Here is a 26,007-nt window from a genome sequence, read left to right as displayed (position 1 = left end):
GGTAGCTCTATTTTCAACTTTTTGAGGAACCTCCATACTGTTTTCCAGAGTGGCTGCACCAGCTTGCATTCCCACCAACAGTGTAGGAGGGTTTCCCTTTCTCCGCATCCCCGCCAACATCTGTCATTTCCTGACTTGTTAATTTTAGCCATTCTGACTGGTGTGAGGTGGTATCTCATTGAAACTACTGACTTTTAAATGGACTTTGAGAACACATCTGTTCACAGCTTGGGAGCTTGTCTGTCTATATATTAGAATCTTCAGCTTTACTCTGCTCAGCCTCCCATATAAAATCATGAGCATTTCAATGACTGTCTCCCTCAGGGTTAATTTGGTGTTATCCCAAGCTCTTATATTTCATGTACTGTGAAAATATTGTTTCAAGAAATGGTCTGCTCATCAAAACCGTGTATCTCAATTGTGTTAAGTATATAATGACTTGCCATGTTAGCAAGATAAATCCAGGGTTAATTTAATGTGAGTATCTGAGATTTATTTTATTTTTTCTGGCTCTGTGAATTGAAACATTTCTTCCACTTAATTTTTTTCTGTGTTTAGTTAGAAGCATTATTCCAACAAGCAGATCGACAGATCAAATACCAGTTTCCAAAATTTTGAATTGTTTAAATTGAGCAAGAGCTCCATCCTCATGAGCCTTCTGAAAATTGTTTATATTGCTCTTAAATGTTACTGAATTCTGCTGCTATGAACCAGGTAACCTAGGGTTTGTCTTAGGGTTCAAAATTAATTTCAAACAATTCTGCTAGCCATAGCCTGTGAGATTGTGGGGAGAAAATCAAAGAAAGCTAACAACAACAACAACAACAAAAACACACAGTCACACAAAACACACAAAAAACCACACATGCGATTTTTTTTTACAAACACAAGTTTGCAAATTGAGGTCTGATTCATAAATTAGTCTCATTAAATTACTATTGTTAATCTAAAAACCATCTCCCTGTGACACATGAGTATATCTAGGAACATATTCTAAGTTGATTGTTGTCAGGAACTCAGACTAGTATCACATGTCAATTTGTATTACTTTCCTTACAGATCATGAATGGCTTTACTTGAAATATCTTAATTTGTGCATCAGGTTCTCTAAATGGAAAAATTCCCTGAATATTTGTGCAAAATGAAGGCAAAGAACACTATAAATTGAAAGGCAATAAAAGGAGTTTATTTCCAAGCCACAGCTTGGAATCATCTCTGTTTTGAATGTTGCTGGCAAAGAATGCATTCTTGATTAGGCTTTGTTGATAGGCAAAATGTAGAGCACATTTCCAGTTCCCTAAGTCTCTGAGACTCTAGAAATCCAATTCTGAGCTACATAAAATAGCTCAGCACAATTCTCCCCTCCCCCTGCCCAAAAAAGCAGTACTCAACAAGGATAGAGCTGATAGCACGTAAGAGAACTAATGATTTCTAGAGTGATCTGAATATATATACAAACTTTTTAAAAAAACAGATGTTTAAAAAAACATCATGGAGGAGAACAAGATTAAATGGTCTTTGTTTTTCTTTTTTTTTTTTTTAATTTAAATTTTACTTGGTTAACATACAGTGCAATATTGGTTTCAGGAGTAGAATTCAGTGATTCATCACTTACCTACAACACCCAGTGCTCATCACAGTAAGTGCCCTCCTTAATACCCATCACCCATCTAGCCCATCCCCCACCCACCTCCCTCCATCAACCCTCAGTTTATTCTCTATTGTTAAGAATCTCTTATGACTTGCTTCCTTCTCTCCTTTTTTTTCTTTCCCCCTTCCCATATGTCCATCTGTTTTCCTTCTTAAACTCCACATATGAGTGAAATCATATGGTATTTGTCTTTCTCTGACTGATTTCACTGAGCATAATACACTCTAGCTCCATCCACGTGGTTGCAAATGGCAAAAGGTCTTAATAAGGAGTCCGCCTCTGCCAATGACAAAGGAGAAAGAGGAAAAATGTGGAAGGACCGAGAGGCCAATGTTTGGAGAGGGGAGCTAGGAAGTATTCATGATTGAATTATATCACGTGCTATCAGAATTGCTTCTAGAGCAGCTGTGCCAGAAGTTGCTACCCCTAAAATCTGCAGATATCTTATAAAAGTAAGAATGAGAATGACTGGAATTAGTTCCCGGTTCCACCACTGGCCAATTGTATGATCGTTGAAATATCATTAAATATTCTTCATTTGTTTCCCCAGCTATATATTAACGGCAATTACCACATGCCCTCTACTTGTCCTATTGAAATCCCATGAACTAAAATCCCTTGAAAGCCATATGTCACTTAAATGATACAGCTTCATGGTTATCATTTTTGTCATCCCCATTCCTGAAGCCCAACTTAGGAGTGAACCTTCACAGGCACTGAGGCCTTGCCCTTTCTTCAAGTGCTGCTTCCTTGGCATCTTGTTAGTTCTGCTTCTTCCATTGAGGGCAGGCTCAGAACCTCCCACAGAACCACAGAGAATGTCATCAGTTTCCTTATTGTTATTGTTGTCATTGACCCTGACCGACAGGTCCCATTCTTGGCAGCCTCCTCCTCTAGGGCTCCACATCTCACAGGGCTACAACATTTCTGTCATCAGATTACCTCCAGATACACGGTCCCCCGGCAAACATTAAGTCTAATGAAAACATTACCAAAAGGTATTAAAAGGTGAGCCTGCATGTTTTACATTTCCCCTAGAGCCTTACTCTTGGTGATTTACATAACGGCTTCAGAATATTCAAAATGCATTTATAAATGTCACCATTTGCAGAGATTATTTGTATATTGCTCTTAATTAACTTCAACTTCAAAATCTAGTTGGCTAGGATCAGGGGGTTTTGTGCATCCTATCTCCTGTCTCACTCGGCACTGGTTTAATTATGTTCCCAGCTTGCTTTCACCTAGATCAAAAGCGGGAGAGAGGACTTGAGAAGGATTATCATAATAAATAAAATAGGTTTGCTCGTTCTTTGGTTCCCCATTCTGTGTGTTTTTTCAGTTTGTACTGTAGATATAATGAATGCGCAACATGTCTATTCTACATATGATAATGTATCCAGGGTACTGCAGACACTTAAATATTAAAACAACAACTGTGTTATTTAAAAACTGAACCTAGTTTCTAGCGCAACATTTTGTCTCAAGAGAATGCAGAACAAATAACTCATAGTATGTTTTTAATGGTCTACACTCTTTCAGAAACCATAGCAAGAGAAAAAGGTCATCCTAACCATTTACTCATAAAATTAGAGTCGCACTAATTTTAAGATTGATGAAAATCACGAGATAGTTTCATCTATAATCAGAATAAGCGAAGAGAAACGCAAGAGATGTCAGATTCGTGGAAAAAAAAACTAGCTAGAGAAAACCTCGTGCATATCATTTGATTTTTTGATGCTCACTTGAAAATTTTTCAAATAGTGCTACAAGTATACAGCAAAAACAAGCTAAAGTGCACCTTTCTTTTTCACAACCCTTCAACCAAGTCCCACTCCCCTGTCATGGTGGCCCTACTCAGAACTTAGTATGCAGATGTTTTCAAAACAGTTTAATGCCATACATACACAACTATGTATATACAATGTTCATAAAATATAATTATACAAATAATATATATATGGATGTACACATTCATGCATTTACTTAATGATTGTCCTTTTGATGATCATAAAGGTTGTTGAATATCTTAACAAATACACCTTTGGGCATATGTTTAAATATTTTTAGAATACATATTCCTAGGAGTGTAATTGCTAGTTCAAAGGATACATTTTAATTTTGGTATTTACAGCCAAATTTGCCTTCCAAATAATGACTAAGGCAATTAAACTCTTACTAACTGTATGGAAGTGAACATTTTCCTCCATTTAACCACAGTGGACACTGTGTCACCATTCCTGTTTTCCAGTACAATTAGGAAGTTATTCTTTATTCTATAATTTCAGTGGAAACTTGGAAAAGAGCAGAGATAAAGTATATGCTCAGTCTTCCATCTTTTACTACAGGTACCACTAAGTGAAGTATCTAAAACCAGGAGCAAAATATATAAATCTTTTCTCTGAGCAAAATTTGGTTAAATACACACATGGTTATCTCTAAAATATCCAAAAGGGGGTGGAGTGACAATCTGGAATTCTTATAAAATACAAAAGGGCCATTAGGTGGCAAATACCAGAAAGCCGCAGTTGCTTCTGAAATTTTATGTAGTTCAAACCACAAGCTCTAGAGACATAGAGAAGTTTTTAAGATTGGAGATACTTTGGTATTTAAGAGCACCACTCTCCCCCCTCCAAAAATAACCTGCCATAAGAGGTTGTGGAGATAAAATATAGAATAATGACATTTATTTTGAGGTCTGGTTATGAATAAAAATCCAAACAACTTTATTACTATAACAATTCAACACAATCATGCCTTATGGCACTAACCATGAACAATTTGTCCAGCCTTTGTCTGAGTGGAGACAACGTAGTAAGAAAGACACATAACCAACTTCTACAGGAGCTATTTATAAAGCAAAAAGAATTAAAACAAGTGTCCATTTGCACATTGTGCTCAGTAGAACAGAATGGAGAGACTGAAAATATACCAACTATGCTGTTTAAACATGAATACATTATAAAAGAGCATGTTATAAATAGGTGAGAATTATGGAACAAATGGTTTTGGGTGATTAAATCAAAATTCCATAAAAATATGATTTTTACTTTACGCCATTTAAGAAAATAAACTCCAGATAGATTAGAGAGATAAGTATAGAAAAGATAATACTTTGAAAAATTAGCAGATAGAGAATAGAATGATTGTCAGATCGACGGAGAACGTGAACTTTCCTATCCTTGAAATGTAGAGGTCACAAAGGTAAAGCTGACATTCAAATAGGAAAAACTATCCATAAGTGATAGTAGCATTGCTATTTTTAAGAAGAACATCAAGGCCAAGGCTATAAACAACAACTCACAGAAAGAGTAAATACACACAAAGGAGCAAAGGTCATCCTGCTGGTATTCATAACAAACATGAGGCACTGACCCCGCTTACATTGGCATATGTTTTAAAATGTGGCTAAAATTGTTGTATAACCCTTTTGGAAAGCAAAGTGACCCTACCGATAAAGAGCCAGTAAATTGTACATACATTTTAATAATAAATACTCTAGAAATTTATCCTAGGAAATAAAATAAAACCACTATTTACTGTGCTCGGTACCTTTCATATATTATCTTATTTAATTCAACAAGAGAATAAACCTCATAAGCACAAATATATTCTTTGTAATGCTTCCTGCAAAAGGACAAACATTCTAAATGCCAACCATGGGAGAAAACATTAAAAGTATGGTCCACTGGCATAGAATGCATCCATTTAAGAACAACAACAACAAAAACCATTTTGAAGCCTAAATAGATGTGAGTAGTGATACCATAAAAGTTATTTATTTGAGGGAGTTCCAGCTTTCTCCCCTCTCTCTCTCATAACTTGTACACATTCTCGTATCTGTGTACCTTGTACAAATGTTTCCTTGGACAAATTCACCCTAGAATCAGAGTTAAGGTCATGGCGGGGGAGGGAGGGTGGTACAGGAAGAGAATCATCCTCCCAGGACACACATTTTGCTGTGGGAGAGAGGGGTCACTGTTGGAGGGTTCCAGCTGGAAGGCGGCAAGAGACTATTGAGGGACCAAGGAGATAAGAGCAAGATGAGAGAAAGCAAGTTCTACTGAGGGTGCAAGAATGAGAAGCTCCCTGGAGTTTCTAAGTGTTGAAAACAGGAGGAAACACTAGACTTCAGCAAGACTTGCTGACATCTAAGGACATCTGCTCTGTTTAATGTAAATCAAGTTTGAAATTCCTTTCTGGGCTCCCCTTTTAAAGATTTTATTTTATTTTATTTTAGAACACACATGAGAGTGGGGGGAGCAGAGGGAGAGAGAGAATCTGAAGCAGACTCTGTGCTGACCGTGGAGCCTGATGCAGGGCTCAATCTCATGACCCTGAGATCATGACCTGAGCCGAAATCAACAGTCAGACACTTCACGGACTGAACCACCCAGGTGCCCCTGGGTTCCCCTTTAAAAAAAAAGACCTAGCTTAGGCTACACGAGTTTATGGTCGGTTATTCGTTGTTACAGAAAATGTTTATGGTATCACTGCCCCTCGCTTACTGGAAGGAACAGGAAATGGCCCAGTAGGAGTTGCTTGGGAGGAACATTACACTGGTGTGGGGAGCTTATGGGGCATCCCAAATGCCCACATTCTGAGATCTGAGACCTCAAATTCTGAGTTCATTGATCAGACCCCCATGGCAGCTACCAAAGCTTGGGAACCAAGAACAGATCCGATTGCTTTTCAGTCTGGAGGAGCTAGTGACAAGCAGTGGCAAGCATGTGGTAGTCAACACAGAGAACAAAAACAAGCAAAGAGGCTTCCAGACAACGAGCACCCACTGAGGTCTTCCATTAGCAAGCCCCAATCCACTCCTCTGATGTGAAGAAGACTATTAATGATGGAGCATGAAAATGTTAAATTTTAATTGTAAAAAAGCCAAAAGGGGGGATTTGTGTGATTTGTGGGGCAACTTGCTGGCTCAGTCAGAATAGCAGGTGACTCCTGGTCCTGGGGTTGTGAGTTCAAGCCCCACGTTGGGTGTAGAGATTACTAAAAATAAATAAACTTTAGAGTGTGTGATTTGGCCCTTCTGATATTTTTCATAAATATAAAAGTCATCTAAAAAACTCTTTTTAAAATGCTTTTCACTCCTTTTGATGGCTGCATAATATTCCATTGTAGATATATACCACATCTTCTTTATCCATTCATCTGTCGATGGACATCTTGGCTCTCTCCATAGTTCGGCTATTGTGGACATTGCTGCTATAAACATCGGGGTGCACGTACCCCTTTGGGGAAGAAAAATGCTTTTCACAGTAAAAAAAGTAAAAGTGCTGTGAGTGACCACACATTTCAGTATGCAAACACTCAGTGACTTTTATTATGTTTCAGTGAAATGCAGTAGAAAAGTGGCACTGGGCAAGGCATTGCCTTCAGCAAGGGAAGATAATATATAAAAGTTAATCTTCTGGGGCCCCTGGGTGGCTCAGTCAGTTAAGCGTCTGCCTTCGGCTCAGGTCATGATCCCAGGGTCCTGGGATTGAGTCCCACATTGGGCTCCCTGCTCAGAGGGGAGCCTGCTTCTCCCTCTCCTTCTGCCCCTCCCCCTTGCTTGTGGTCTCTCACTCTCTCTCAAATAAATAAATAAAATCTTTAAAAATAAATAAATAAAATAAAAGTTAATCTTTCTACATAATAGCTTTCCACAGAGACATGGAACCTTAAGATGAACATTTTTTGCCTCCTATGAAACTAGTTGTTCCTATAATACCATATTTCAGACTACCTGGGCCATTGGACAGTGAGCAGATGAAGTGCAGTGATCCGTCTAATCCATTGACAAATTTTCATTGACCATCTCAGATGTATAGGCCTTGAGCGAAGCTCTGCAATAATTTTTCCATTAATTAAAATCACTGTAAAAAAATCACTGTAGATAAATGGGTTTTTATTTTTTACTTTTATTTTTTCAAGGGTTTTTAAATTTTAAGATACTATACTACTAGAGCTGATTGCAATTCAGTTGCAAATAATGTTTGCCTAGCTGGGGTAGGAGTACAACACTCTACCGGGAGGCCACCAGTATCCTTTGTCATGTGAAATGAGTCTGCGCTAGGAGAGTTGTGATCACAGTTGTAATTTAATACAATTTTGATCATCTTAAACCTCTTTACCATCAACTTCTAAAACATAAATGGTACTTTTTTCTTATTATATAATTAGAAAGCAACCACTCATTAATTATTTGTGAATTACCTTAACATTTTAAGTGGTGAAATAATCAGTGGAGGTCATTAAATGATGTCATAACTATGCTGGAGCCTTTACCATACTGTGCAGTGGTAGAACTTATACATCAAGTCTTAGCTGAACATCAGTCCAGGGCACAATTACCTGTTAATGCTCTCAACAAATGCTTTCTGGGATCTTTTACTCAACTCCACTTGTCAAAAATAGATGGCAAAACACCCCAATCAAGGAAGTTTAAAAGCATTTATCTTAACAAGCAAAAAAAAATGGTTGTGTGTGTGTGTGTGTGTACACATATATTCATAATTTTTACATAGCTTTCCGTTTAGCATCTTAGACCAAATAAAATAATGTATGTTATTTTATACATTATTGCAAAGCATAGTGTAATATCTTTTTCAGTGTAGGCTTTAGGGTCATAATTAAGATTCTTGAAAATTAACTAAAAATCAGTACATAAGAATCAGATATACCTAATAGGTATTATCGAGACAAAACATTTCCTAAGCCAGAAATAGGAAGAATTCAAACCTGGCTTTAAGCTAATCGAAGGTATAATATCCTTAAAGAAAGAACTTGTTGGTTAGGATGGAACATAGGAAAATGAAACTTTGGGTGCCTTTTGAAGTAGCTCTACAGGGAGAGTGCTCCCCTTCCCTTTTATTTTTCTTACTGCAGATTAATAAAATACTGTATCTATACAACTGTCAAAAGTTTGGTTAATAGGACTCTACTGCTGAAAAACTGAACCGCTCTTAGTGTACAAAGTCCTATAAATAAATCAGCCTGTACACATGTGCATGCAAATTTAGTTTCTTGTAGAAGACTGATTTAAAATTTTTCGAAAGGTCTACCATGCTAGATAGGTCTTCAGCAACTTTTTTTTTTTTTAAAGATTTTATTTATTTATTTGACAGAGACAGAAACAGCGAGAGCAGGAACACAAGCAGGGAGAGTGAGAGAGGGAGAAGCAGGCTTCCCGCTGAGCAGGGAGCCCAATGTGGGACTCGATCCCAGGACCCTGGGATCATGACCTGAGCCGAAGGCAGCCGCTTAACGACTGAGCCACCCAGGCGCCCTTCAGCAACTTTTTAAGAACCAAGTTTGCCCTGTGTAGAGACAGGTTCCAAGTAAATCTCATTTTCTTTATCTATGTTTTATACCTGTTTGTTGTGTTGAAATTTTAGTTTAGTTTTGTCTTCTATAACCTGTAATGGAAATTTTAAAAACAGAAAATTTATCTTTCTTTCAAAGAAGGTTTCGAAGAACACAAACCACTTCTTCGGGATAGAGACAGCAAAGTGTTAGAAAGAAGGAAACTGGGAAAAAATGCAAAAGAGAGAATTTTCTGAGTCTCTTGAGGCAGGTCTCTTTACAACGACTTGAAGAGAATATTAGAAGTAACCATATGAGCACAAACACTTATATCAAAATGCAATAATAATAATAATTTTTAAACTTACTTCTAGACTTCTATTATTGCAAATAATTAAGGACGGACTATAGTCAGAATAGCAGTAATATTCAAAATGGGTCTCAACAAAAGCCAGGATAAGACCAGATATCTGAGTCCAAGACACACCAAACAATTACATACTGACACAAACTGCCAAAGGTGATGTGGCAGGACTGCGTATTTGAGAAAACATGCAGAGATCAGTTGTTGTATGACAGAAGAATTCATAACATTTAGCAAATCAAACATGTGATCTGTATAAGATCAGCAGAGTTTTTAGGACATACTTTTAGCCTAAATAATTTTTGGAAAACTAAAAAGAAAAGAGAGTAGGGGTTGGGGGGGGGGGACACGAGGTGGGGAGCATAGGGGAGACACAGAGGATTTTGATTCTGGGGAGAATGGTGAAAGGACATCCATTCAATTCTATTTATAGTTATTCCTTACATGATGAAAATGTGCAGTAAAAAAACCTTGTAAAGGAGAACATTAAGAATGACAAAATAGAGATTGAAATCAATAATGTAAACCATAGAGAAAGAAAAACAAAAAGCGACAGTTAAGGGTAGAAAGAATAAAAAGAATAAAGGCTTAGAGTAGTTTAAACTTAGACAATATTTGAAATATCAAGAATAGGAAATAAGGGGCACTTGGGTGGCTCAGTCATTAAACGTCTGCCTTTGGCTCAGGTCATGATCCCAGGTCCTGGGATCGAGCCCCGCATCGGGCTCCCTGCTCGGCGGGAAGCCTGCTTCTCCCTCTCCCACTCCCCCTGCTTGTGTTCCTGCTCTCTCTGTCTCTCTCTGTCAAGTAAATAAAATCTTTAAAAAAAAAAAAAAAGAATAGGAAATAAGAAACTCAGAAATATAAAAAGGTAAGAATAGGACTCTATTAATATATTAAAAAGTAACATATTTCTAAATGTAAGAGAAAAAAGAATTAAAGGTGAAAATTTTTAAAAGTGAAGATAGATATGAAGAATTTTATTTTTTTTAAGATTTTATTTATTTATTTGAGAGAGAGAGACAGAGCACAAGCTGGGGGAAGGGCAGAGGGAGAAGCAGAGTCCTTGCTGACTGAGTGCAGAGCCCGATGTGGGGCTCAATCCCAGGACCCTGGGATCATGACCCGAGCTGAAGACAGATGCTTAACTGACTGAGCCACCCAGGCGCCTCCGAAGAATTTTAGAAGATAAAATCATGATGCCTTACAAATTGCAAATAAAAAATAAAAAATGGATTGAATATATCCAAACATAAAGTATTCTAAAAACCAGTTTTTTTAAGTAAGTTAAGGCCAATATTTTTAAACTCTTTGCTAGAGTTCTTCCAACACACATCAGAATACAGAAAACCGCAAGGTTAACGCTCATGACCCCACCTGTTCCTACAACCAGCAACCTCTAGGCGACCTATTTCCTCTCTACTTCCCAGTTCCCCTTCCCTCCCTCACCCCTCCTCCTCCCTCCCCCAGCTCCCCCACCAGGGATTCCTTGGTGAAGTGCTCCTTCCCACACCCTTTTGCCCTGGGTGGTGTGCTCATCCAAAGATAGTTACGCCCAATTCCCTAAACGTTCACTCCCTTTTGAGTATTACAACACTCTAGTTCCAGTTCTCTAGACTCCTATTCCTCATAAAACTCCATTCTCGTCTCCACGTTAAGACCTTCCTTCCACCAGACACCTTTTTCGGTCCCTCTCCCTTCTTCCCTAGTGCTGGCTAGACTTGGTTCTGGAAGCCGGGTCTGGGAGAAGCTGTGCACCACGCCCTCGTAGCCAGTTCTTCCAGTTGCTTACCTTGCTGTGTTGGGCAAGGAGAAAAGAGGAAAGGAACCCCTTTCCCTTTGGTGTGGGTCGTCACTGTTCTCACTGTTACTGAACCTCACCGGATCACAGTTCTACCTCTGTGGCTGGATTCAAATGTCAGCTCTCTTGTGGGGCGTGCTTGTGGATCTCTGGAGGCCTTTGCACAATGCCGTGATGTGGGACATCTGTCTGAAGCCTGACTTGGCCATCCCTTATCAGGCCCTGCCTTGCCTCAGCAGTCCACCCATGGCCTTTGGCCTCGAGGGTTCCCTTGCTCAGCTAAGAGTCCTCAGGAGTGGTTGGGGAGCAGCAAGCCAGCTTAAGTCCTGCAGCCCTCTGCGATGTCCACTTGATCCAAGCGATACTCTCAGATCCTTTTGTTGCACCACATGGGAGAAATGCAGGTCACCCCACCCACCCACCCACCCAACCCAACCCTTGGCACTTTTTGCAGCTGTGTCATCCTTTTTCCTTCTCACTTATGCCTGGTGCCTTGGCAACATTCCAACAAAACAGATCACTACTCCCCAACTCAGCGAGGCAGGGAACCATTCCAGAACGGCTGGTTCTATTGGGGTGGGGGCCAAGTGCAATGACCCCTGACCATCACCCCTGGGGACAGAGGAGGAAAAGGGAAAGGGGTGTTGTTACTCTTCCAGCAGCACATGCTCCCCTCCTCCACACAGGCCTCCTGGGAGGGGCTCAGCTGTGCTCTTTGTTTTCTTCTTTATGATTTTAGATATATGTTCAAAGTTTTTAAAAATGAGCTATCATAACTAGATTTTTAAAATTAAATCTACCTATCCTTCAAAACTAATTGAAACATAACCCCTTTCATAAAGCTTTCTTGATCACTCATGTAATCAAATGGAAACCTCTCTTTCCTCTGATCTCTTAATTGTTCTTTTGTTCATTCTTAAGGCATTTATCACAGATTATCTTATATTATGGTTATTTTTTTACATGTTTTATATCACTTATTATATAAGAAGCATTTTGCAGATAATATCTATGCATCCCCTACAGTGCATCCCCTAGCACAGTGACACGCACAAATAAATCCCTCAATAAATACTTATTAATAATGAAGAGTATTTTCTGTATATAGAAAGAAGTACTGAATAGTTGTCAAGTTTTATTATATCATCAGATCTCTAATATTTATTTCCAACAGCATGTAAGTACAGTCAGTCTCTAGTTGAACTTTATCAAAAGCCAAATTTAAATGTATAAACCCTACTTCAATAGAACAGGATTTCTATTTATAATTCAAAAGAAAATTTGTATCTTATCAAAGTAATTAAAAATACAACAGAGAAAAACATTTTTTTTAAAAAAGTGAAATCTAAACCAACCCATGAAGGACTCCTTACAAGGGGAATCAAATAATTACATGTACAATTGTTATTGTATGTTCCCAATGGATTGTAAGCTCCATGAGTGCAGACATCATTTGCAACTATAAAACCAGGAACTAGCCCAGTAGTTGGTACATAGAGGCTGTTCACTAAAATTTGTGAATGAATGGAAGGAAACAATATTAAAACTAGAATTCTAGTTTTAATAATAGATAATAGAGGCCTTTTCAAGCAAGAATAGCAAGGGGAATTCCTCATAATATTCAAAGTAAAACTCTAAGTCAATTGTCACCGATAAAATAATGGAAGCACACAAAGCTAGACTTAGTCCAGTGTGTATCTGCAAAGGCAGTGAGGCCAGAAAGGGCATAAAAATGCACAAACATCACAAAATCACCAACCACATGCCATATCGTTCCAGGATATGCCTAAATTTAGGATTATAGTTAGCACACCCCTAGGGCTAGTCTAAATAACTATGTACCATATTTGAATTCCTTGCTGGAATATTTTCTTCTTTTCCCAGAACATCAGGGCATAACATAAACTAGTTGGGGCCAGGCACGGTCCCACCAGGTTAAATTTGGGGAAAAGTGTATGGAAAGCTTGCTCGTTAATGGCTTGCCTCGGCTGAGAAAATAGAAAACGTCATTTTCTAGTGGTGTGTACTTAGCCACCCTCACCACCAATAAAATCTATCTTTTCTTTTTTTTCCAAGACCTAAAGGGGTTGGAAGGAGTGAAGCAATATTCAAATAATTAGCACCATTTAAAGGTGCTGGAAGCTTCAGAACAGCGGTGGGCAGCTTGTGAGTCAGACTGAGACACTGGGACACTTCTAGAAGCCAACTCGAGAGCTGCCAGCTAGCTAGCCTTTTCCCTTTACAAATGCTGTCACACTTTGCTCCCACATCACGAAAATTCATCTCCAAGGTCGAAAGAGCTCAAAGAAAAACTAGGTCAGTGCTTCCTGTGCTTTAGGGAATCCAGTTTACATCCTGCAAAGAAAAAGAGTTTCTTTCTGGAATATAACCTGGACAAATCAGGAGACATTGCTCTCCTGTCAAAGAGCTGAAATAGGACCACGAATGCAGAAAAAAATACCACTGGATTTGCTTTGAAGCCACTCTGTTAGGTATCAGAAAAATTACAATCTTTGCTTCTCGCAGATTTAATATACGGTTCAATAACCAGGTAACTAATGTATTAGGCTATGTGGGGGCATATTCGTGGGAGAAGGATTTGAAAGTGTCTCAGTTCCCTGCCCACACTATGAAGGCACCATGCATGACTGGGGGTGGTTAACTGACTTTTCCCCGCATGCTCCAAAACCACTACTTTCTTTATTCATAACATGTATGTCCAATTAGAGGGAACACTTACTGGAACAAACTGGAATCAAATACCAGAAAGTATGCTGCAGAGAGCACCTGAGGTGACAACCCAGGAAATTGCCTGAGAAGGTTCATTTTCAACGGCTCTACTTCAGATGTTGCTACCCCATCTCTCAGATGTACAAGGCCCTCGGAAGGTAAGAGACCATGATGACCTAGGTTCACTCTTAGTAACCTGGAGAGAAAAAGCAAGTCAATGATGGAACATGATGTAAATTGGTCTTAACCAAAATACTGAGGGCTCAAAAGGACCTACTAAGAGAACACTCAAAAAACACTTAATAAAAATCATTGGCAAAGAAAGCAAGACAAGTGCATTAATTTACTCTTTAACTTGACAGCAGTGAGCCAAAATATAAACGTCTCCTTGCTCCTATTCTAATCTTGGCACTGGGTTGAAAATAATGAAAGATAAGAGAGGGGGGTGTGATTTATTTATTTATTTTTTACTAGCTTTATCATCATCACATGAGTAGGCCACTTGAGAGAAATGTGTGACCCGAGCAAAGTAGAGTAAGAAACTGTTTATTGGCAAAATACCCATTCTCTGTGAATTCTGGATTATATTCCATCACAGAGAATCATTCTATATGGGCTGAAAGAGTCACACAGCAACCCGACCAAACTCTACTTGACAAAAAAATGTCTATATTTTGCTAAGAGAATCAGATTCTTTATTCCTAAAGTTTTCCCTAAGTGAGATCAGAAGCATCAGAGGACTTGCCATGATCAGATTTAGATTTTTCAAGGAGAACTAGGGATCCTAGGTAGAGAAGAGACATGGGGAAGGGAGTAGTGACAAGAGTAGGAGCAGGGAGACCAGTTGAGAGACTACTGCAATGATCCAGGAGGAAGATGGTGGTGGCTTGGACCAGGGTACTAGAAGTACAAATGGTTACAAGCAGTCAGATCCGGGATTTATTTTGAAAGTAGAACTGCCAACAGGATTTGTCAGTGGATTAGATACAGGATATAAATGAAGAGGAGAGCCAAGAATAATCCCAAGACTTTTTTGTCACGTGAAACTAGGTAAAGTGTTTTGCCATTTACAGAAATGGTGAACCATGAGTGGAAAGCAGATTAGGAGGGGAAAGAAATCAAGCTTTTTATATGTTAAATTTGAAATACCTATCGACATCTAAACTAGAGATGTCATTTTAAAAATATCTACATGAGTCTGAATGTCAGGGGAAAAGCAGGGGCTGAAAATATAAATTTGGTCATCTACACATAGATGATATTTCAAGTCATGAGACCACCTAAAGAGCAAGTTGAGACACACAGAGAAGAGGCCCACTCCAACATTTGGTATCAGGAAAATGAGGATACAGCAAATAAAACTGGGAAGGACTAGCCAGTGAGACAGGGAACAAAAGAAACAACAACAACAAAACTAAGATACTGTGATTCACTGGCAACCCAATGAAGAATGTATTTCAAGAAATGGGGAACATTATCTGTGTCAGATGATGCTGCTGGGCCCACGATGATGAAAACTAAGAACTGATCATTGGATTTAGCCACATGAAGGTCATTGGCAACCTTAACAATGAAAAGAAACATTGTGAAAAAATATATACATAACATTTATCCTTTTAACAATTTTAAGTGTACAATTCAGTGGCATTAAGTACATGCATACTGCTGTCAACCATCACCACCATCCCTCTCCCCCACTTTATCTTCCCAAACTGAAACTCTGTACCCATTAAACAATAATTCTCTTCCCACCTTTTCCCAGCACCTGGCACTCCCCTTTCTACTTTCTGTCTCTATCAATGGGACTACTCCAGCAGCTCATATAAGAGAATCATACAGGATTTGTCCTTTGGTGACTGGCTTATTTCCCTTAGCGTAATGTCTTCAGGGTTCATCCATGTTGCAGTGTGTGTCAGAATTTCCTTCCTTTTTAAGACTGAATAATATTCCACTGTGCGTACACACCACATTTGCTTATCCATTCATCCATCAATGGACACTTGGATTGCTTCCATCCTTTGGCTGTTACGAATAATGCTCCTATGAAGATATGTGTACAAATATCTGTTTGAGTCCCTACTTTCAGTTCTTTCGGGAATATGCCCAGCAGTGGAACTGATGAATCATATGGTAATTCTGTGTTAAATTTTTTAAGGAATCACTGTACCATTTTCCACAGTGGCTATGCTGTTTCATATTCCTATCAACAATGAGCAAGGGTTTCAATTTCTCTACATTCTTGCCAACATTTGTTATTTTCTCTGTTTTTTTTGTTTTTGTTTTTGTTTACTGTATCCATCCTAATGGGTGTGGACAATGAAAAAATTTTTAAAGACTGTTTATCACTGCACAAACTTATTCTTGAAAATTGCGGTATGATCTATTTTTCCATTTTAATATCTTTCTAAGCAACAATTTGTCCAGGGCAATGACTCCCCAAGGATGCTGACACTGGACATTGATTTGACAAAAGCATCACTCTAAAACAAAAATCTCTTAGTTTCCACAAGAAGTAAGGAAAGTTTCTAGCTTTAACCTTTAGATATTCACCCATTCAACAAATACTTATTAAATGTCTGCTAGGTACCAGGTACTGTTCTGGGCACTGGGGATTTTCTTAAGAAAGGGCAGACATATGTACAAATCAATGGTTACCAAACTTCCATCCCTTCCATCCAAAGACCACTTCATTGGGGTACAATGTTGCTTGGACCACCCAAACCCACTCATGATTAGTATTACTCCCAACAACTTCTCCATAAAGAGTTGAAAGGAAAAAAAATGGCACTGCTACTGATAAGACCCCAATGAGCTTTATTTTACCTTATCACAAATAAATGTTTTATTCATAACAATAGTCAAGGTTTTTAGCAGAATAATACTCTTAAAACAAACATTAATACTAAAGAAAATCAGCCTATGTATCACTTCATGACCACACTTTGAAAATTAAAGCTTTAAATCGGATATATTGTACAATAAGATTTCTTATATTTGTACCCTCTCATTCATTGGCTCTCCTCCTCATAGAATCCTGGCTTTGCACAGCCCTGCATAAATCAAGCCCTGTAATCCCCTTCCACATCCAAATAAAAGAACCTAAATATAAGGTTTTATATTCAAAATAATATAATTTAGCTGAAATATGATATAATTTAACTGAAATTTTAGGAAAACAGGCCCACATCAGATTCTTTTTAAAAACTGAGTCTATCATAATACTCATACACATGAAAATATCTTTAACTACTATGGAATCTTCTGTAAAGTAGTTCAAGATATTCCACATATATGTTATCATCTTATACACTTATCTCCAACTTCTCTTTTATATTAGTTTCATTATTCAAAATTATAACTAAGATACTATAGCCATAGACAGGCTAGAAACCCACTGCAACATAAGATTTAAAACAAACTCCCACGATCACACTCACTAGCATTAGAGAGTCATTTGTAACTTTGTCTAACCAACGCAAACAGGAAGAAATCAATATAACTACATAAAGATTATGTACATTGACAAGGCATTTAAATAAACTTGAACAAATAAAACAGTTTTGATTTGTAAGGGTAGTAGGGTTGTAAGGAGCTTTTTCTAATTTTAGTAATTTTTTCAGCATATTACTTTATAATGTGATAACATTATTAAGTAAATAAAAGTAGAGTAGTGGATGGGGAGAGTATATGGTAGTCTTAAGACTATTAATAGGTAGCAGTGTCTTTCCTCCTTCAGTGAAGTGGTAGAATTGTACTTCTCTGATGCTTGAAGCTAGATTGGCCTGCGTTGGCCAATAGTGTTAGCAGAAGCTTTAACAACTAGTATGTGCTTCCTCATATTCTCTTTTCCCTCTGCCTTGGCAATGGCCAATGTTCCAGATGGAGGCTACTCCATCAACATAGGTTCTAGCATTAGGACAATATCAACAATGATGTAACACAGCTCACAACTGATCCTTACCGAGTATGTGAATGAGAATTAAACCTTTGTTATATTAAGCTATTAAGATTTAGGACTTATTTGTTACTGCAGTATAACCTAGACTATTCTGACTGCTACAGAGGGGAAACAAGCCAATAAAGAGGAATTTTGAATAAAAAGAGTTTATGTGACTTTCAAAGTTACATAAGTCATCAAGCACAAGGTTAAAACTAGAGCCCAGTTCCTGACCTCCAATCCTTCAGATTGAAACCTGATTAATTTGGTTTACCTGAAAAAACATACATTTTTCCAGATGGGAAATACGATTTTAAGTTTAAATAAAAAGTCTACTTCACTGTTGTGAAATAAAAGAATGTTATACGCATGAATCTTTTAAATTGCAGAAATAACAAAATTATCACTTTTGTGTAAAAAATAATGTTACTAAAAGTAACTCTCTTTCCACCAAGTAAATTTCCTAACTTTATGCTTAAAAATAAAGCTCGTCTTAATGCTCAATCTTCGGGTGTAAGTTTTGCTTTATCATATTCTTATTAATTAGATATAATTTTACCAAGACTACTTTTAAATAAAAATAGAAAATGGTCCATATTTTTAAGTGGAAACACTTTCTGGCCAAAAGAATCCTTTGATCTTTGAAAATGCAAAACAAATTCTGTATTAAAAGAACAATATATAATTAGATAAAGTGAGAATAAAAAGGTGCAGGTTTGTGTTTCCCAAATACTTATACACTGCCAAAGAATGTCATTAAATCCATATAGACCAGAGTTACACCTTGAAATAGTAGTATTTAGGACTAAGCATGGGTCCATAGAACTCATTTTAATTCAGGAACAAGAAAATACATTTGTAAAAGTCTAAAATTTCTCATCCTCTATGTATGTACAGTTCAGATGAAGGGATATGTTTTGAGATTTTCCTAGTGATCTTTTTGCAATATTTTATCAAATTACCTACAAAATCAGTGAAAAGTATAGTACAACTTGTCACAAGGTGTGCCAGATCAGGCAGTCACAGGAAGAGAAATTAAGGGGGAAAGAAACAGACTAATGTTTCAGTTACTGCAAGGTTATTCATATTTAGGCCAAGAACAACCAAGCCCAAGTCACTGTAAAGAAACAAAGACAGTAAATCTTAATAGAAACTGAGAGCTCGAACAAGTTATTATTGGTCAGATGTGCTATCTCCTGGATCACAGTTTAATCTCTACACTCTCTACAATTCATATAAACAGACTATTTAAGTCTGTTTTACCTCCCTCTAGTCTGATGAAGGTCTGGGACCTATGGTGTGAATGTATTTGTTTATCAGTCACAAAAGGTTTTTCAAAGACAGCACTATCAGATTCAAACCTAATGGGCCCATCATGTGGAAGATGTGAGATCTCATCTTAAATATCCCTTCAGCACACACCCACTTAAACACACAGCTTTACTTATAGTATATCTGAAAATACTTTCCAACTCTAGTGCTGAGGAGCACTGAGAATAGATAATTGCCTACCTTATACATGCAGAGCTGTACAGATGCCCTTTACACTGAGCACAATTTGGAGGAAAAAGCATCCTAGACAGATGTCTGCTCCATGGTTTATAAGGGTATGTGATACCATCCACACTTTTCACAGCTAAACCCTTGAAAACTGGGAGACGGACAAAGGAACCCAAACGTGAACAGCATTCATTAGAAGATGTAAATAGCCAAGATCCGTGCTGTTTTGTTTCAATCTTCTTTATACTGTTGAAAACAGGAAAACCTCCTGTCATGCAGGCTCTGGGATTCTCAGGGCCCAATAAAGGTTAGTGACATTTTCAATTCATGTTTGTTTTCATTCTTCTAATCATGAACCCTGTGTCAGCCTGAGAAACCAGCTGAGCGTAATCCATAACCTTTTACAAGTGAAACATTAACTCACAGCTCATTCTGATGTCTTTTTAATGTGATACAAAAGCAAGAGCAAAAACACGCATGATATACATGATTAAAAAAAAAAAAAACATGGTAGCCAAATGGGAAAGTTGGTTGAAATTTCCACAGCACAAAGTTCTACCTACTTTGAATCAAATATCATTCATCAACACTAACTAACCCTAGGCTAAATTGAGGACAAGTACAAGTACACCAACCAGGGTAACATCCAAATAGATAATCAAGTGGAAATTTGTAAAATTTACAATTTTTCCCTTTAAATACTTAGGCAATGTTCATAATATAATAGCCATGAACCACAAAAAATACTTTTTTCTTAATCCATTATTGGTATGAATGCATCACTCCTTGGGAGATATAGTCTTTTTAGCTAAATGGATGAGTTTCCAAGCTGATCAAAATATACTGCTGCTTCATCTTCCCCAATACTCATCCCCACTGCCCTATATATAAAGTGCTCAAATCTAAATTGCAATATAGAATATGGGTCCTAATTTTTTGGTCCTAATTTATTGACAGATGCCAATAATCTACCAGACTGAAGTTAGGTCTCCAAAATCATCTCCTGCAAGATAATGGGTATAATTTCTCCTATAGAGTACATTCCTAACCAGATATCTAAGAAACGGGCTTTGCCATCATGTTGTGACTCTTTGTATCAGGGAATTAAGTAGAATGAACATCAAAGACCTAAGGACACCAAGGAAGCAGCTAATAAGCAGAATCCAATTGGATTACACAATGGAGAAACACTAAACCTGAGCCATCAACTCTCCAAAATGCGGAAAATTAAAAGACCCACACTTATGACAAATGCCAGTTTTCTATCCTAGATCAAGAAGAGACAGTATATGAAAGCAAAAGTTCCATGGAATAAGATATGATTTATTCATCAGAGATGAGTACCTTGGCAAGGGGTATGCCAGACCCTGAGGAGCCTTCTGAAAGTTTGAGATCAAGAAACATGCAGACTGTGAAGATTGATATTCTTCACCCCCCTTCACGTCTCTAATACAGACAGAGCATCAACGGCTGAAAAGAATCCCAAAGTTTGAAGGAATCAGGAGGAGAAGGGCAGAAATGGGCTAGGGATCCTAGTCTTTATTAACATTTATTTCATTAGCTCTAATTGCCTCATTATTATAAACATTATTATATTCATATTTGTTTCATCTCAAACTAATTTAATTGATAGAATTCTGTGTCCTTGCTATTATATGATACAATTAGCTCTCATTAGTTCACATTTCACTCATTTTCTCCTGACTGATTGCACTACATACTGATGCTCACTAATATCAATATGTAATGTAATCAGTCAGGAGTAAAATGTTGTTACAGTGTCTCTAAAACTATCATACTTATCATTCTGATTGTCTCCAAAGTACCAATATTCTTTCTATAATTTCTGTCTTAATAATGTAAAATTTGGTGTTAATAATAAAAATTTTACTATACTTATTGACACATTGATTAACCATCATTTAAGTAATTAAAGAGAGAAAATTATTAATAAATTTAAAAAGACAAACTGTCATTTGCTCATGTAGCCTTTAAAATCACAGAAAATGAAACATCAAATATTTCTTTGGTCTTCTGAATCACAAGGTTTTTCCTTTCCTCTCCTTAATCTTTTGTTGTTGTTGTCATCGTCGTTATGATCCTTCTGTAACCATGTGGAGAGCTTCAAGAAAGCAAGAACCTGCAGCTGATGCTTTCCATGGGAGGTGAAGAGGTCCCTCGAATTGTGCTACTGTTAATTTGCCCTTTGAGCATCTACAGCAGGGAGTCTATAATGACAGAAGCAAAGCACAGAGATTTGTCTATCTGATTATTACATCAGAAATGCTAAAGACTAAAAGGGAAGACAAGGGTAAAAGGCTTTTTGTAGTGAATTTTATAAAACCCATTGGGCTTTCAGTGGAGCCCATTTGGAAATACCCTGTTAGTTTACTCAGATAAAATATACAGAGAACCTACATTCTCCTCCTGGACTATTTTAGTGCTATTACTTAGAATGGGAATTTGTACATACATTTATAAATAAAACACTTGCTGTCCTTTTTTCCTCCACCAAGAACTATACCCTGTATTTCCCCCACTAAACTGTGGAGCATTCTGAGCGAGATAATGGCACAACAAACTCCACTGTATTATTCCCCTGAACGGAGCTCCTCAACAATACATGTATTTAACAGTATTTTCAACTGGTCTTGAGCAAGATCATAGGTTTTAAAAACAACAACAACAACAACAACAAAACACTGAATGCCAGAAAATTTAAAGCGGCAAATGGCTTAATGGTTTTGATTTTTGAGAAGTTCAAAACAAAAATCATTTTAAGTAAATAAAAAAAGAGGACGATTCTGCATTAGTTTCGCAAAGCTAAATCCTACCTCAAATAATGGCAGAAGACATTTAAATACCAAAGTTGCTATAATAATCCCTGTTTGAATCATGGTTTCCCTGAACTGGGCTAAGCCTTTAGACAGAAACTAATTGCTACAAACACTAATTTTCGAGTCCCTTTTGTTTCCCTTTGCAGGCACCTCTGGACGCAGAAGGTACCCAATTAGCAGAATTCATGGTCCTGATTGTGTATTGTGGGGCTAGCGTGTGAGCTGTATAAACACTGCTGATTACCATTCCTCTGTAATGGCTGATTTTTTGATTGCTTAATAAGGCCATCTATTCTGCATCAGGGCCTGGCAAAGCAGTTGGTGAAATCAGTTAGGTCACTTTTTTTCTGGTCCGAGTAGCAGGAGGAGTCTGTGATGGTAGCAGTTGACTAAAAACATAATTACAGGCTATTTAATCGCATCTGTTTCCCCACTTAACATTGTTTGTTCAAGTTAGACATAGTTAAGTAAATCAAAAGGACAATAACGGCAAAAACACGGAAAAATTACTATTACATGGTTAAAACTCTAGGGCTTGGTATAATTACAGAAAACATAGCTTGCAGTGATTTTTTTAAGGTACTAATTTTTATTAGCTTCCATTTTGCTTATTTTGGTGGTTGCTAGTTTTTTAGGATCTATTTTTTTTTTTAAGATTCCATGTTATGTAAATAACTATTATTTGTCTGGCGGGACTGATTTCATGTGAAGGGTCCTACAGGGATGATATTGTTTATTATGATGATTTTTATGTGCTCATCCAGTGTTATAATTAGCAGTCAAGTAACTCCTATCCTGTTTTGTGATTAATAACTAATCCTATAAACACACCTTTCACTACATAGGATTGTCTAATGGATGAGTCCAAGTGAGCGTCATACCCAAGGGCACCACCATTCACTCTGAGCTGCCCCTTTCTTCCCTCTGAGTGCCATACCTGTAATTTATCAATAACACAAAACTGCTCTACAATCAAAGGGATAAAACTGAAATGCACCCAGACAGCCGGAGCTGCCAACAGGCATCGAGCCCATGTTCCGATACCACTAAGCTGGCCATTGAATCCAGCAAGGATGATGAATCAATATCAGGTCAGCTGAAAAGATGAGGCAGCTGCTCTTTCAGAAATATACATTGCACTTGGTCCTACATAGAGCATGTTCGTACAATGACCTACAACCCATATAAGGCAGGGATTTTAGTAAGCAGTCCACAGCACGTGTTTAAAATAACCATCTTTTGTTCGTTGATGCAACAGAGAAAGCTGTCTTTTATAACCACCCGGGGAGACTGCTACAATCCAATGCTTCCCAGAGAGGAACTTATCAGAGAGCCACCCTCAGCTCCCAGGTTGCCTGGAAGGGGTCTGACAGAGTAGCTCTGAGCAGGGCCCTTAGGAAAGAAGTGCCATTTCCTTCAAAGTCCAATTGTCTTTCTTAAGGATGCTTCTCAGGACAAGGAGACTACAATTTCAATACCGATTTTAAATGAAGCAGGCATACACACTTTATGAATCTGAGTTTTTTATAAATACCAGCTGCCTGACAAATCCAAATATATCTGACAGAAAATACCACTTAAACTGATTTTAGGATTTTGTGTCATTTTAAGTATCTAATTGTTTTTAAATGGTCTTAACTGTATAAAAGTATCCTGAAAACAATCAGCACAGAGCACAGTATCACAAATACAATTAATAAAATCTCTCAGTGATCTGCCAACTTATACAGAGAAATAGCATCATCCTACAGAACATCATGCCCAGCTGGTAGCCATTTTTTGTTGTTTTGTTTTGTTTGATGTTATTTGTTTGTTTATTTTAAGTAAACTCTACCCTCGACCTGGGGCTCAAACTCACAACCCCAAGATCAAGAGTCGCACACTAGGGGCGCCTGGGTGGCTCAGTTGGTTAAGCGACTGCCTTCGGCTCAGGTCATGATCCCGGAGTCCCGGGATCGAGTCCCACATCGGGCTCCCTGCTCGGCGGGGGGTCTGCTTCTCCCTCTGACCCTCTTCCCTCTCGTGCTCTCTGTCTCTCATTCTCTCTCTCAAATAAATAAATAAAATCTTCAAAAAAAAAAAAAAAGAGTCGCACACTTGACCAAGCGAGCCAGCCAGGCGCCCTGCCATTATTTGTTTAGCATTAAGACATGTATTGAAGACTTGCTATATATCAGGCACTCTGCTGGAGAGATACTGAGGTTGCAAGAATAGAATGTTGAAGACGGCATGGTGCCTGACTTCAGGGAGCTTACAGTCCAGTGATGGAGACAGACAAATAAGTGATCAGTGCAATCTGTGATAAGGTCTATGAAGGAAACCTATAATGCCCCACAGTGGAATGACCAGGAAAGTTGTTTCAGAGAAGGCTCTTAGAGACAACAAAGAACCCTATTTTAGTGGAGTCCTCAGGGAAGGAAAGGAGCCAGCCCTGTGAAGACCAGGGCCTCGTGCACAGTGGGGAAGCAGAGAATTCCAGACCGAGGGCATGTATACAGGCCCCAGAGTGGGAAAGACGTCCGAGGTTTGAGGGATCAGACAGTCTATTGTGATGCCTCACGGCCAGTAAGGGAAGAGCATCACAACATGAGAAAGGAGAGGTGGGCAGGAAAAGAGCGAGCAGCCCCACATAAGTCAAGGTAAGGTGTCCAGTTGAATTCAATGCCCAGCAAGAAGGTCTAAGTAAGACAACACTATGATCTGATATGAATTTTGAAAAAGAAGTCTCCTGTGAGGGAATAAATCAGAAGTGGCAAGACCAGAAATGTGGAACCAGATAGGAAGCTGTGGTAGTCCAGGCAAGAGGAGCACCTAGAACTCGAGTGCAGAGCGTAACGACGCAGTGTACCGGCGTTGTGTGGGTGCAGAGACGGAAAGAAGGAAGCACGTTTGAGAAATACTTCGGAGACAAAACGAAAGGTTTCATGGGTGTCTTGTCTTTCCAACTAGACCGGAACCTCTTAGGGAATAGAAACGATCTTCAGACTTCTTTGTAAACTCCGTCTGTGCATGGTAGTCTCTTAAATTGAAGTAATTGACTATCTGAAGTCAAGCGTCAGACATGCAGTTGAAAGGACCCTTGCCTCCTGATTTCCACTTCCCCACTGGGGCTAGCTGGTCTGCCCTGAAGAGAACTCACTTGAATGCTATTATAATGGGAGAATGCTAGGGCCTGAGGCATCTCAGCAACAGGCCTGATGGGAAGAAACACACAGTGTCTTGGTGGGACAGAGCCCCGGGAAGGTGGCCAGCGGTTCAATACCTACCATCTGGGAGGCACACACATAGACCAGCACCAACAGCTGCAGAGTACTCTGGTAAGCAGCTCACTGCCAAAGGAGGGACACAGCATTGGCCAGACTCCCCATCAAGAAGATCTAAGCTTTGTCCTGAGGACTATGCTGTCAAGTTTCTGATTGACTTCCTGCCTTTGTCATATTCCATCAAAAACTGGGTAATGCTAAGGAATACATGTGGAAGCATGAAGGGAAGGCAGACGTTTCACCCAGCAAAAATTTATTGTGTACCTTCTACAACCAGGCCCTAGTCTAGGCGCACGGGGAAGGCAACGAACAAAAGTTTCTGCTTTCAAGGAGTTTATATTCTAGTACAGGAGACAGATAAAAACAAAATAAATAAATAACATATTAGATTAAAAAGAAAAGCATGCTATGAAAAAAAACCCCTAGGAAATGGTGGGTGGTTCAGCTTGGCTAGGACAGAGGAATTATGGGAGACAAATAGAGGTAAGACTGAAGCCAAAGTGTGATAGAAAGCAAGTTTGTTGGGATGAGAGCTGGAGGGCTGGAAAATACAGAGGAACCTGAGGTCATGGTGATGACAACGAAGAGACTCAGCTGGGAGTGGAGGGTCACAGAAGAAACACTAAAT

This window comes from Phoca vitulina, unplaced genomic scaffold, assembly GCF_004348235.1.
Source record: "Phoca vitulina isolate PV1807 unplaced genomic scaffold, GSC_HSeal_1.0 scaffold7, whole genome shotgun sequence".
Taxonomy (NCBI): domain Eukaryota; kingdom Metazoa; phylum Chordata; class Mammalia; order Carnivora; family Phocidae; genus Phoca; species Phoca vitulina.
The sequence above is the reverse complement of the archived record's forward strand: the minus strand, read 5'-3'. Positions refer to the sequence as shown.